Below are 12,473 nucleotides of genomic sequence, written 5' to 3'. Positions count from 1 at the left end.
AGTGACATAAATGCGATCCCGTTTGTACTGAGGGGCCATGTACTTGGAAGATGTGTTTCAGGAAAAACGTGCCAAGACTTTATACACAATAATAGGCCAGTGCCCTAAACAAATATTTATTGAAGAAATAAATACCAACTCTGCCTCTTCTTATGTCAGAGAAGAAAAAAATGCATCTCTGTATCTTGAAGCAGCGACCGGAACTACATCCCTCCCCACCCCGCAAGCCCAAACACACCCATCCATCCCACCCAGCTTCTAGAAAATAACATGATCGGAGCTTAAACATACTCGATTCCGCCAATGGGTTGTAGTGAAGAGAGAACGAAAGGAGGTCGGTTCGATTCCTGGCCGCGTCGTGCCAAAAGACGTTAAATGATTACACTTGTTGTTACCCTGCCTGGCGCTCGGCATTAAGGGGCTTAAAAATACCCAATAGAAACTGTTCTAACTCTAACTGCAACTTCACAGCGCAATGGCAGGGCGGGATAGGCTTATGGTTAAAGTGTTCGCTTGCCAAACCGAAAATCCAGGTTGGATTCCGAAATTGGGTAAAATGTGAAGTCAATGTTTTGTGTCCCCTGGTCTTGCAACAGCTGGAATACTGCTCATTTGGAATAAAACCACCCTCTACACAACGGCCAGGGCTCTGAAAATATACCGGGATAGTCTAGTTCAAAAATATCAATTCCACGTACCATTAGAAATACCATATCGACCGAAATATCATAAACAAGACACAACAACAAATCTCATTCATACAGATGGAGAAAAAAACATCGATTTGTTTTCTACTCTAACCGTTACAACGGTCGGCAGAGCAGACAATACAAGCCACTCCTAACCCAACCGAACAAACCACACATATCGTCGGTAGGCACGACTGGTCAGAATGCCAATTCCATCCTATCAGCCTTTCTTGGCAACCGGGGCGCGTTCGATAAGACGCCAGTGTCTCTTGTAACTCGACAACACTGCCTATTTCAGTCGATATATATACACAAAGGTATACAAGGCGCATGGCGTTGGGAGCTAGTAACCATATAGGCAGATGCCTTCCATGAATATATACACTACCTATTCAGTGCCTGATTAAGAGGAATGTTGTGGCGAAGTTTCGCCGGACAAGTGCTGTCGTCGGTATCTAATTGGTATGTATGAGTTTACTTGAGATTGTCTTCTAATCATGCTTGACTGCTTCGAAAGATTACGTACCATGATATTAATGGATGTCTTTATTGATGGTGGATACCAGTCATTAAGTCGATGTAACATTATGTTTGTGTAAATACAGGATGGTTGAAGACTACTCTTTGATGTCGTGATGGCTGTAGTTACTATGTCATGGGAGACTTCTCGATATTATTACTCCTCATTGGGTACTTTAGTCTGGATATACTTAACCATCATCCCTAGCATCAGCAACATGTAACGAGGGCCGTATGTTCAAGTTTTGATGACATTCCAAGCGCTAATGTACTCAGTCTGCTGTCAGATAAATGGATAAATGTAGAATATGAGTTTCGTGTACTGACAAAATTCGTTTTATCACTTTAAAAAATTCAAGTTTATCTCATTCTTTGAATATTATATATTACCTTTATATGCGCAAATACTGCCGGGCCAAAATACACATGAAACTAAGCGCCAAAATAGTGTTCCCTTTTTCCTTGAGACGTCATGTGCACGTCATCTGCTTTGAGTTATTCATTGATATGATGCATGTAATACCGCCTATGATACCCGTATCAAATACATAACTATCGAATAACCATTTCTTGTTTGTTTCATGTTTAGCCACTGTGTGTCGTTTCTTTTGCCCGGCAGATTATTTTTGCCATTTAACTATTGCCAGATTTACCCTGTTCGAAGTGTTTCGCGACACAGTATTGACGTTTGTGAAAAGAACAACTGTGCCAGTACTTAAGTACAAAACACCAATTATCTATTGACAAATGTATGAACAGTTTCACGCACGAATAATAATTGTGACGGTCGCCCGCGATCACCCGGTTGACGATCTCCTTGTGTTATAGTCCGCGTTCGATGTGATAACCCATGTGAACTCCACCCCAGTGCTACAGCATCCCTACCCTCTCAGTACTGCAGCTGCTCGGGTCCGAGTTCAAAACCCTCGACGCCCGCGACCCTAGTGAACCCGTGTTGACCAAGGTATAACCCATGTTAACCTTATTGACCAATGTTAGATCATGTTAACTGAATCACGCCACAAGGTTGACCTACTGAACCCCGGGTGCGCTACTCTGGTTAGCAGCCTACAAGTGACGTCGTCGGTAAAGAAATTTAGTTTCATTAATTTATTCAATAATGAATAAAAGCATTTTAATGAATATAATTAAAAAGGGATTGATCCTATATGGTTATTCGTGTATGCGTCCCCGTGAAGATCAGGGTTAGAATTGGTGATCAGCAACCCATACTTGTCACAAAGGGCTACTATACTTGTCACAAAGGGCTACTATACTTGTCGTAAGAAGCGACTGTGGTTGTCGAAAGAGGCGACTAACGGGATCGGATGGTAAGATTCGCTGACTTGGTTGATGCATGTCATAGTATCCCGTTACCGTGGATCGATGCTCATTGTGTCAGTCACTGAATGGTCTGGTCCAGACTCGATTATTTACAGTCATATAGCTAGATCATTTCTGATTGCGGCGGTAAACAACAAACAAGCAAACAAAATCATGTATGCGTCAGGGAATGTGACTTTCGATTTAGAATTAATAATGCAACGCTCATTATGATTTTGCAGATCGTTTGATGTTATTTTGAAGTTCCTTGTCATTTTATTTGCGTTACTTAGAAAGGTGAGGTGAAATTGGGTTTAACGTCGCGTCCAGGATTATTGCACTGATATGGCGACGTGCCTGCATATGTGTGTGTGTGTGTGTGTGTGTGTGTGTGGCTGCTTGTACTAGTCCGGACTGATGCCGATTTATAGTGCTAGCCCACTGAGATACCATGCCGCAGTTTAACATGAATACCCCACTCAGAACCCTAGCCGACCAGTCCTTGTTTTAGCCCCTTAATACCGAGCGCCAGACAGGGTTACAACAAGTACCATCTTTTAACGTCTTTTGGTATGACGCGGCCGGACCTTCCGCTCTCCGGGCGGACGCTCTACCACAAGACCACGGAGACAAAGAAAAGGTACAATGGCTGCATTGTGCAGCAAAGAAGAACGTGTTTACCTCAAAGCCTAAGTTGTGTGTTGTAGCACATGGCTGCTGTGTTTCTCCTTGCATCCATCACAATATCTAATATTACATTTTATACGTTTTATTTCGGGTCCTGCCTTAAATTATGCTTGATTAACACTGGTTAACTCAGGAATCTACGAAATCCTAGTTTTCAGAAATGTGGTAGCGTCGGTTGACGCAGGTCACTCAATCGAAAGTACGTGTGTTAATATTACTCAGTGATCAACTTGTAACTGACATTTGATATAATTATGAAATAACCTTATTAGCATTTTCTCACCAAACAGGAGCAGTTGCTATCGATCATCAACATAGTCATGATAAACATGAACTTGTGCTAACGGGAAATGCATAGTTAGGGGGCATATCTCGACGTAAACGGCGTTGCGATGTTGCTTCAGAGAAGTCCAGTTATGACCAAGTGCGTGTTGAGACGACGTGGTGTTCGCCACATCAGGGAATAACGAAACACATCGAGTTTAGTGCGTGTCGGTAATTTAATATTGATAGAACGCACATATTTTAGTCCTAATATATAAATGACATAAGTTCTCACGTAAATAAATAAATAAATAAATAAATAAATAAATTCGGCTAGTGGCTTCTTAAATCAAGCATCTAAGAAAAATAATATTTACACATAAAATGTTTTAAAGATACGACCCAGCGACACAAAACATAAAACAAATTATACTTTGTTGTGACGTCACCGTCGTCATCCTGCGAGACGTCATTAATGTATAAATCCTGACAGTATAAAAAAATACATGTGGCCTCACCTTGCCTCAACATACTCATACCATAAGATTCATGGGTACGTTGGTGCTAGGGCGACAACATAATTTATCATTTTTCTCTATATTAGCAGACCACCTCGTAGGTCTAGTGGTAGTGCGTCCGCCCGGAGAGCACAAGGTCGGGTGTTCAAACCCCGACCAGTCATACCAAAGGACGTTAAAAGATGGTACTTGTTGCTACCCTGCCTGGCGCTCGGCATTAAGGGGCTAAAACAAGGACTGGTCGGCTCGGAGTCAGTAAATTATGCCTGTGTGGTGTATTCATGTCAAACTGCGGCATGGTATCTTGGACGCGACGTTTTACCGCATTTCACCTTTATTACCACAAAACCACGTTTGTATTTGGACTAACATGTCGTTTATTTAATGACATTTTAAATAATGTCTAGATTTGTCCGTTGTTTCCATCATCTGATGTGGACGTTTTTATTACGTGTTTCAGCATTGTCAGTATTCGGACGGGCAACATTTTCCACTCTCAAATTGACCATATTTCTCTCCTGTAATTTCTTTTTCTCCTGGGCGATTCTTTCCGCGCTTTATAGCCATGTTAATTAGTAATTTCCAAGAATTCTAAACGTGTAACGCTGTTAACAACAGCCGAATATGAAATTGTTGCTATTTCTGACAATCCTTGAGAAATGGTCGCTCGTAACCATAGTGACCCAAGTTAGATTTTGCACATGCGCACGGTGTGTCGTCCATTGTATGTGATGTGTATGCGTGTGCTGTGGCATAGCCTAATGGTCAAAGCATCCGACAAACACGTCGAAGACCCAGGTTTGATTCTCCACATGGTTACAATGTGTGAAGGTCATTTCTGTTGTAGTCCGCCATTATATAGTTGGAAGTGTGCTAACAGCGGCGTAAAACCAATCTCACTCAGATGACAATTCAATTTCGACCCTAATACGTCTTTAAACAGATGCACCAGGACAGGATGTCCCACACTGACTGTCGTGTGTGTTGTAAGTCAGTCAAGAAGGTAAGATTCAGATGCCGATATATTGATGTGGCGTGGTGTCAGCTTGAGAGGCACACTATCTTGAGTGTAATTCGATCAACTTAATGTGTGGTCAGTGGAATCCCTCTTGGCGGTCAAAACGGACCCAGTTAGAACAGTTGGAGACTTCCCCTGACCCTAGGGAATAAACAAAGAATCCAACTCAAGTCTAGGACGATCTGGAAAGTCCTGATAAACCTGAAATTAAGGATTGTTCTGGGTCCCATTTGGAGTATAGTTTGTAGATATTATATAAGGTTTAAAGAAGAGAACTTATTTTAGGGATCACATGTCAGTCTTGAGGTTATATTGATGTGGGGGTGGGGAGTGGATGAAGGTGACGGTGGTAGGGGATGCTGGTGGAGGGGAGATGATATATTAGTGCAACATTGTTGCTTTGTTGTAAAGAAATAAACTGCCGGGCTAAAGAAAATATACACTTGAAAATTACAAGTGACCCGGAAATTAAAATGCAACTGCAAACAAGTCCAAAACATAACTCTGATCCCCCCCATCCCCATCGAATAAGCACTTCTTTCTTCATCCGTTTGTTTCAGTTTTCGCCACCATCAAACACTGGTGTGAACTTTGCACTTTTCCCGGCAGTGTGTGACCATTAATGTATTGCACTTGAGTCATGTAAGCTTGCTGTACTCACCATCTCACCATTTAGATGACGTGAAAATTCCACCTCACCCGACCAACCTGGTCCCTTTCGAAAAACACCTATAGACCTCAGGGACATACACCAAGATAATACCTTTGTATCACCGAAATGCCGGTAAATACAGATTGCCTAATTTGAACTCCCAAAAGTTTGAGAATTTAGAATCTCCGCGCTTTGAAACTTTTTGAAACCACCCCGTATGTGTGAATGTATGCTGTTATACGCCGCAGCCAACAATATTGCAGCCATACCATAGCAGTAAATATATATATTGCATAACGGGGATTTGGCTGGTCAAACCAGTTGTTCAATTAAAGGAAGTAACACGTGGCCAAACCGCATCATGAAGAAAATCGCTCTCTGCAGGCGGCACCAGTGTTTTAACTACGTCATGCTGGGACGTATTGTAATCCTGCTTTTTAATTCTCCAACGAAGAAAAAATATTTTATATGGCTAGTTACGGGTAGTATATTTTCATACCCCTTTTACACCAATATATTTATGCTGTACATACTGTGATACATTTTAAGTCTCTCGTAACCCTTAACGGGTGGCTCACTTTTATGTCCTTTTATATGTATTTATGTAACTATTTCTGTGAGGTGAGACTCAAATAAACAATCTGTCTGTCTGTCTGTCTGTCTGTCTGTAAAAAACCCAGTTACTAGTAACACGATAATTGATGCATCGTTGTATGATCCCCAGGGAACTGAGAATGAAAATGGAGCGCATAGCGATCCACTGACCGGGGTAAATAATGTAGCGCTTGGAGCATACTTTAGAGTGTGGAATTGGCTATCGAAGTCCACATTCCGACTTACTTTTTGTTGTCTCGAAGTCGATATATACAAGTCGTCATAAACAATAGAATTGAGTGGCATTGAATAGGAATATTCCAGCGTATTAGTGTATCGACGTATTAACGTTTAAGCGTTACAGCATTGTAGCGTATGTGTATAAGCGTATCCACGAATTAGCGTATCTTGGTATCACAGTATCAGCATTTAAGCTATCAGCGCATTCTCATCTGTTCTGAAACGCTTCTTTCCTTGGGATTTGGACGAATTCGTTTTATGACTACTACCAGATGTAATTGTTATGCTTAGCTTTTTTTAAATAAGATGGAACTGCCGTGATGTTATCTTAAAAAAGAAATTAATGTTGGCATGCCGATTTACTGAATTTTAACCGGTGAATATGTATTTTTATAATCCTCGTATCTATAAAACGTATTCTGCATTCGCCAGTATAAAATTTTCAGCAAAACGTCAGCGACGTCATAAGTTCACGAAACACCAAATGCTGTCATATCTTTTTCGAGAAAAACACTAATAGCAAACTTGGTTTTGGGAAAAAAAAGACTCAGATGTAATATCAGAACAATTAAATGCCTTGCTACGTAAGCCTTGACAAAGCGTGATATTTTAGCAACTGGCATGGCTTACTTTCCTGAAATACCGCAATAATCTCATCGCGCGTATCGATTTCTATTTCACATATCACAACCATTCCAGATCAAACTTCATCGGCGCAAAAAGAGAAATAACATTGGAACATCTTAGCTTTTAAAGCCGGTTTGAACTGATGTGATGCTGGTGACTTTGATGTTTGAATGCTAAGAGGCCTGCACACTGTCATAATACTTCAGTGAATAAATATCTTTCCTCCAGGCTTAACTCATAACAAATTAAGCTAAACCCCATCAAAGTCAGCTGACGAGAAAAGGAGACAAGATGTTTCACGGCATGACATCCAAACAAGCCCATAACTAGAATGAAATTAAATACAACTCCTTTTCCGTAAACGCCGTGTGTTGACTTTTCATCCGACCCGCGCGGAAGCACAAAGACGAATCACGGCTCTGCGCTAGTTGTATTCATCCGCAACGGCAAACTTCCTTGGCGGGTTAATGTAAGGATGATGAAGATTAAAAGCAGTTCGTGGTTTGATGGTATCAATGCGTCATCTCCCTGTCCCCGTCATTGGTCCGCCGAAGGACTGGTCTGACGGTAGGTAATTCAATCAAACTCGTCAAGCCGTTGTGTTCGTTCATGGCCGAGAAAAAACCCACTGAGATTAAGTTGCCATAATTCCCGTCCGCGACATCGGTTTATGACTGATCATTATGTCCAGGGCTGGACCACGAAAACCATTAAATACCAATTTTTCTCTGTGTAACTCATGCGCGTGTATTGGGTAGTGATGATGTTCAAGGCATTATCGGGAGTTTTGCGCTTCGCCATTACGTTGATGCTGGAGTCCACTCGTGACTGGGTTATAAAAGTTATCACCCACGTCAAATAAAGATTAACTTTAGGAATAGCCTTGTGATGTTATGAATCTGTAGGTTTTCTTCAATGGGCCCACAAATGAGGAATTTGAGATTGATATGATTAATAGGTCTAGTCTTGTAAAGAAGCAATTTCGAAAACGTATCAAGTTGTTGTGCTGTGTTAGACGTTGACATAAAATGTGTCAGACAAAGTCCCGGAAAGAAAGTAAAGTACTTATAAAGTAAAATAAACTAAATTTATAACGAACAATGTTGCAGTTCAAAGGAACCCACAAGTCTCTTAATTTCAGAGCTGAGAATGGGTATAGGCCGATAGAGGTGTGTGAGTTAGTTGAGCTTAACGCCGCTTTGAACATTTTCCAGTAAGCAGCTTGATGCGGGCGAAAACAACAAACTGCTGACAAACCTGGAAACATTATCGGGGCTAATCGGGATTCGAACCCACAATCATCGGTCTTGACGTGCCAAAGGGACGCAACTTTGCACAGCTAATTTCGGCGCGTAAAACAACTGGGCCGCCCATGCTCCCATAGGCTGATAAAGCTGAGAAAGGGATGAGAAGTGGAATAGAAAATCCATGCAGTTATCAGTCTGGTATGTGGTGATGTCTTCCAAGTGATGATATTCTTCATACACGTGTTAAAGCTAGCTCACATCACACAAAACAATAGCTATGCGGCCACGAACTGTTCGATTTAGCCCCGTAGGCCTCAGGCTATTTGAGTTCAGGGAGAAGGAGAGTGCAACGGAAATTTACCGATAACGTTTCGTATTTACAATGTCGACAAACATAATGTGTTCATCGCCTAAATAAAATATAAAGTATTCCTGAAGCCTTACTCAAACTGTGAAATGGATTTTCTGTCTGATACAAAACTTTGTGATTGGAGAAAATAAACGGCACTGACAGTGGCAAGTTGAGAACATTTATTTAATGAAAAGGATCGACATGTATAATTGCTACATAACCTCAATTGGCATCATTGGGTAAGTTGTTTGTCGCGCCCGTAACCACCATTCGGGTGACCCAGATGAAGCAATTCGAGTTGCACCCCTTAGACGTGCCAGAATCCTATTATCTCCCGGTTCACCTTGATTATATTTGTCAGTACCATACCCATCATGTTCGTTGGGTTTTACAAAATGGTAAACGTCTAAGAATTGCATTACTTTGGGCTCTGTGCCAATATCAACAGTACACTCACTCACTCACTCACTCACTCACTCACTCACTCACTCACTCACTCACTCACTCACTCACTCACTCACTCACACACTCACTCACTCACTCACTCACTCACTCACTCACTCACTCACTGTGCTTACTACTGAGACGATGTTGCTTACTACGTATGGCCGCCAAGTACCTCGCAGCTCACAAGTAATGCACTTTTCAAAGAAGCTCTTCGTTTGGACTTGAAGGTACATTAGGGAGATGGTTTTCCTTCTCCTGTACGGAATGAAAAGCACAGCTTCTGACATTTGAAAAGTCCATTTTCTATTCGTGTAATTACGCCGTTTTGACAGGTAGACGCATTGTTTTCAGAAGGAAATTTACTTGTCAACGCTGTCGTCGAGTCACAGATATTTTAAGACACAAGGCTCGTAGATATCTCTCCCAGACAGCCTTCTGATTAGAAATACATGGACATTTACAAAAGATTGCATTCTGTATCTAATTAAACGTTAATATATCACAGTGTGTCCATTTGTGGTGTGACCTGGTAAAAGAACGCAAACACACCAGACAAGGCTACTCGGCGGGACCTGGTAAAAGAACGCAAACACACCAGACAAGGCTACTCGGTGTGACCTGGTAAAAGAACGCAAACACACCAGACAAGGCTACTCGGCGAGACCTGGTAAAAGAACGCAAACACACCAGACAAGGCTACTCGGCGGGACCTGGTAAAAGAACGCAAACACACCAGACAAGGCTACTCGGCGAGACCTGGTAAAAGAACGCAAACACACCAGACAAGACTACTCGGTGTGACCTGGTAAAAGAACGCAAACACACCAGACAAGGCTACTCGATGTGACCTGGTAAAAGAACGCAAACACACCAGACAAGGCTACTCGATGTGACCTGGTAAAAGAAGGCAAACACACCAGACAAGACTACTCGGTGTGACCTGGTAAAAGAACGCAAACACACCAGACAAGGCTACTCGGTGTGACCTGGTAAAAGAACGCAAACACACCAGACAAGGCTACTCGGCGAGACCTGGTAAAAGAACGCAAACACACCAGACAAGACTACTCGGTGTGACCTGGTAAAAGAACGCAAACACACCAGACAAGGCTACTCGGTGTGACCTGGTAAAAGAACGCAAACACACCAGACAAGGCTACTCGGCGAGACCTGGTAAAAGAACGCAAACACACCAGACAAGACTACTCGGTGTGACCTGGTAAAAGAACGCAAACACACCAGACAAGGCTACTCGATGTGACCTGGTAAAAGAACGCAAACACACCAGACAAGGCTACTCGATGTGACCTGGTAAAAGAAGGCAAACACACCAGACAAGACTACTCGGTGTGACCTGGTAAAAGAACGCAAACACACCAGACAAGGCTACTCGGCGAGACCTGGTAAAAGAACGCAAACACACCAGACAAGGCTACTCGGTGTGACCTGGTAAAAGAACGCAAACACACCAGACAAGACTACTCGGTGTGACCTGGTAAAAGAACGCAAACACACCAGACAAGACTACTCGTTGTGACCTGGTAAAAGAACGCAAACACACCAGACAAGGCTACTCGGCGTGACCTGGTAAAAGAACGCAAACACACCAGACAAGACTACTCGGTGTGACCTGGTAAAAGAACGCAAACACACCAGACAAGACTACTCGGTGTGACCTGGTAAAAGAACGCAAACACACCAGACAAGACTACTCGGTGTGACCTGGTAAAAGAACGCAAACACACCAGACAAGACTACTCGGTGTGACCTGGTAAAAGAACGCAAACACACAAGACAAGACTACTCGGTGTGACCTGGTAAAAGAACGCAAACACACCAGACAAGGCTACTCGGCGGGACCGAAAGTCATCGACCGGAACCTAAAGCCTGGAAGACCAAAACACGTCATAAAGGGAATCCGATTATCTTTTTTGCACACCACATAAGTGTTCTAACAACAACATCTTGACTGAACATATCTCGGAAAACAAGGCCTTAAAATAGTTTGATAACTGGACTGTTGGTGACTGCGGCGTAAAATACCATTTGTTCACTCACTCATTGATTTGATTACCATTGATTGTCCGTCCACAGTAGCGTCGCTGTGAATGTTATCTCGATAATGCGAGACCTGTCACGAAGACACATTGAAAAGAATAGCTGTCATTTCCCAATGAAATTTGACAAATCCTCCTTGACAATGCTTCAGAAAAATTCGTCCATATCTCGACCCAGAGTGTCGATGGAATCCGGCACGTGTGGGCGACACGTGACAATCACAGTGCAACTTCAACAATGCATTTAACTTTGGAATATTCTAATTTATTACCATTAGGTGTTTTCAAAATTAATTAACTTTACCCCCAACAATCCAAGCCAACGTATACAACACGGAGGCCAAACACATATACAAGTTACACGCGCTACTATTTATATAAACTAGAAGAAAGTATTTAAGGGTGTAATCAGTAATTTTCATTGTATGGGGTAGACAAATACACGCACACGCACACGCACGCACACACACACAGACATACACACACACACACACACAAACCTCACATCTAATTATGAGCAAGATTTCATACATCACGGTCCTAAAACCTCCATAAGAACACCTGATTTTTTCATAGTTAATCTGTCATGATTGGTGGGTATTGCAAAACGCCGACTTCCAATTGTGGATTGTTCTTTAACCTGCTTTGAGGAGTTTATAACCTTCACAATCTTCACAAAACCTCAGACATAAACAGACCAGTAAACACACGTCTAATGTAGCACAGCATTCTGCCGTATTGTATCAGGCTAATATAGTCATGAGGTGAATCGGCCCATAATTCCAATAAAAGTAGATTGTCTCAAGCTTACCTAACCTCCTGACCCTCTTATCAATTACCTTAATAAGGCTTTACTTGCCACCACTGTCCGTTTGCATCTCTAGACAAACACGGCAACCAATGAATGGAGAAATTAAATCAAGCCTTCGTTGTCTCTTTGTCTGTTACGGTTAATTATCAAGAGAGATTTGATCTGAAGAGAAGACCTTCCGTGCCAGTAGTCGATGGAGAGCCGGCCGATCCTCGTTAAGGAAATATTTATATGCTTACTTGGACGCCGGGACAAAGGGAGTTGGTATTTTAATAATTTAGTATTCTTTGATGAAATAAATAGTTTCATTAATAGCAATTGATGACCGTCTCAGGGGGAGTATTAAAGGTTATGTTTAAATGGCCCCGACAGGTACACAGATCTTCTTCCAACGCAACTAAACTGTGTTTCTACGATAGAATGCTGTC

At 42.1% G+C, this 12,473-nt stretch overlaps 1 protein-coding gene across 2 annotated transcripts in view; it reads left to right on the top strand.

Moving 5' to 3' along the window:
* LOC124148004 (D(2) dopamine receptor-like) overlaps positions 1-12,473 on the top strand; it is a 375,182-nt gene that overhangs the window by 249,273 nt on the left and 113,436 nt on the right. Inside the window, exon 1 of one of the 2 annotated variants that reach the window (XM_046518925.2) lies at positions 1,015-1,151. The exons of the other annotated variant lie outside the window; for it this stretch is intronic. The gene's annotated coding sequence lies outside the window, so the exon portion shown is untranslated. Of the gene's footprint in view, positions 1-1,014; positions 1,152-12,473 lie in introns of those variants that run through there. 2 annotated transcript variants of the gene reach the window in all.

This window comes from Haliotis rufescens, unplaced genomic scaffold (assembly GCF_023055435.1).
Source record: "Haliotis rufescens isolate VD_foot unplaced genomic scaffold, xgHalRufe1.0.p SCAF_18, whole genome shotgun sequence".
In the NCBI taxonomy this organism is placed as follows: Eukaryota; Metazoa; Mollusca; class Gastropoda; order Lepetellida; family Haliotidae; genus Haliotis; species Haliotis rufescens.
Note: the sequence above shows the minus strand (reverse complement) of the source record. Positions and strands in the feature narration are given on the sequence as shown.